At 35.0% G+C, this 2,879-nt stretch overlaps 1 long non-coding RNA gene across 1 annotated transcript; it reads right to left on the bottom strand.

The window, feature by feature from the left end:
* Nucleotides 1-1,131: 1,131 nt before the first annotated feature.
* LOC131998124 (uncharacterized) lies at nucleotides 1,132-1,941 on the bottom strand. The gene is made up of 2 exons (XR_009398586.1): nucleotides 1,601-1,941; nucleotides 1,132-1,504 (listed from the first exon to the last, which is right to left on the bottom strand). It is a non-coding gene; the product is annotated as an uncharacterized LOC131998124 (long non-coding RNA).
* Nucleotides 1,942-2,879: the final 938 nt, after the last annotated feature.

Genomic DNA, 2,879 nt, shown 5'->3' with positions numbered 1-2,879 from the left:
AAGTGATTTTTTAACACAAAAACCAAACAACCCAAAAGTGGTTATTCAAAAGTTGTTTTCAGTATAAGGAGGAATTCAAATTGCTTTCACCATAAAATTTTTAGTTTTTTGGTGAAATCTATCATACGGGTCACCTTATTTCACAAATATTTCACATTAGCCTGCGAAACGAATCCAAGGTGATACCAGAATATACACATCTGTCAGAATGCCGCTATTCGAACTGCGACGGACTGTCTCCTCAGTTCTCATGTGGACCACCTCCATTAAGAGACAAGGATTCTACCAGTGCGAAGACATAACTACATGCTGTCTAGGCAATACCTTCTGATCTATTATCGCAGAGACCATCCAAATACTGATCTTGTGGATAGGTATTCACCGCCCATAAGCCTTAAGGTAGATCTACACGATCTAGAGCGGGCCTAGGCAACATTCATGCAGACATGGTAGCAGATGCGATGAATAGTTACCGGGTGAATGTGGTCCTGGGAGAACGACCGCCTCCCATTGCACCTCAAGAAATTGACCTACCCCGGCAAACCAGAGTTTTCCAGCTCAAATACTTTCCGGCAGATGCAGTCGCCTCAACTTCTACAGACCAAGGATTGATACCGACATGCAAGATGAATGTCCCGATTGTAACCAATGACCAAACGACAGGGTTCCTGGATCTGGACACTCAACAGAATCAAGCAGAAGCAGACGAAAGATAGAACACAACACAATGCTACAACAACAACTATGGGACGCGTTTCGTAATTTGGTTTATAATTACTCTTTAGCCACATTAAGTGTGAAGGCTTCAAGGGCCGTACGTTGGTATGTTGTACTTATACTGAATTTGTAGCGAAAACGCCTCTATGATATGTACACCATATTAGCCACGCTCGATAACCCTGTCTTTTAGCTGTACAAAGAGGATTGAAATAACAGAAATTTTTGTGCTCTCAAAATTTTGCAACAAAAACTAAAAAAAAATCAAATTTACACAAAAGGACAGAAATAAAAGAAAGATATATGTACATATTGGAAGCTACGACTGCCATACCCCTTTATACGTACATTACGCCGTAGTTTCCTTCACGGGAATGGAACTAATACATATTTAGAAAATGCAAACGACACAAATTGCATGCCATTGAGAGCAGAATTCTGCTTGGGCATGTTCTTATGTATATTCATTCATTTATCTATATTCACAATTTTTTGATAAATTACCGCTTTGGTAGTACATACATACACAGGCCTATTCTGGATTTCGAAAAAGAAAACGAAAGAATTTCTTTGCCTTATTTCTTGCAAACCTTATAACGTCGATGTTTGAATGGATACTCTTATCAAACCTCTATATAGTAAGAGGAACCTCAAGTGCTTTCAAATCTTAAAAGAGAAGGACAAATAAAACATTTTTTGCGCTTTGAGAATTCGAATAGGTCGGAACAGGCCTGATAATACCCAGATTTTGACATACAATGTTGTTAAAGTTTTATTTGGAACACATCTTCAAAAAAAAAAAGAAATTTACGTAAATTAATTACTTTTTTTCATTAAAGATTAAACAATGAAAATTTATTTATTTATTTATTTATTTACATACTTTGACTTCCAAACTGTACAAATTTTAACTAGATATTCGGATTTGGACATTCATAGCGGCAAAGTCGTTGTAAATTTTGTCAGCAATCTTCATGCTTCAAGATTAAGCCATAAATGCCTTCGTAAATCGTAAAATACAAGGCCAAAGATAAAAAACAATTAAAAGTTGAAAATCCCCTAGACCAGAAGAGATACTCAGGCCTGCTCCGGGTTTCGAATTCCCAAAACGCAAAAAATAGTTTTGCCTGTATTTTCTTTGTCCTTCTCAAGGAATAAGACATAGAAATTCTTCTGTTTTGCATTTTCGAAATCCAGAACAGGCCGGATTATTTATTTATTTATTTCTTGATTGTAATACATAAGCCTCCTCGGCCAAAAAAAAACGTATTACAACGATATATATTCCTAAATAAACATTAAATAAAATTAAATACTTCACAGTTACATAAAGATGTAAGATTCTTAGCCTAATTGCTAAGGTTTTATGCTAAGAAAACCTTCTTTTGTGAATTCGTCAAGCGGAACAAGGGAATAATGATGATTTGTAAGTAGTCGGAATTCTGATTCGGTGACAAATGTTGTTTCAGTAATGCCACTAACTCTTTATGTTTAAGACCATTTGGGGTTTGAAGTGCAGATCACCCACACATTTTTAAAAATCAAAAAATTTCAAAAAAAATTAAAGATACCTGAAATTGTTTATTAAAAGTTGTGGTCGCTAATGGGTGCAGCAACTGACCCATCAGCGGTGACATTTGGTCATAAAGTCAGAGTTTAATTTTGTTCTGCTTGCCCACATACTATTTATATTCAAATCCTTCAAAATGTGCTTCTCTTTGCGAATGCCTTAGTTTTATAGTGGTAGTGGTTTGACGACATTTTCTTCTTTTGCTCTCAAACTATTGGGTTGCCCAAAAAGTAATTGCGGATTTTTTAAAAGAAAGTAAATGCATTTTTAATAAAACTTAGAATGAACTTTAATCAAATATACTTTTTTAAACTTTTTTTCTTAAGCAAGCTAAAAGTGACAGCTGATAACTGACAGAAGAAAGAATGCACAAGCTGTGAAAAAATTTCACAAGCTGTGAAAAAATTTGTCAACGCCGACTATATGAAAAATCCGCAATTACTTTTTGGGCAACCCAATAGTTTTTTGATTTCAATGCGTTGTTTTTGGCGTCTATAATTCTTAGATGTTTCAAAAAAATAAATTTTGAAAAATTTTTACGAACAGCCACCTACACTCTACTAAGTTATTCTTCGAACTTTAGTAAGTTATG

Source organism: Stomoxys calcitrans, chromosome 5 (genome assembly GCF_963082655.1).
Source record: "Stomoxys calcitrans chromosome 5, idStoCalc2.1, whole genome shotgun sequence".
Taxonomy (NCBI): Eukaryota; Metazoa; Arthropoda; class Insecta; order Diptera; family Muscidae; genus Stomoxys; species Stomoxys calcitrans.
This window is presented reverse-complemented; position numbering and strand designations above follow the sequence as displayed.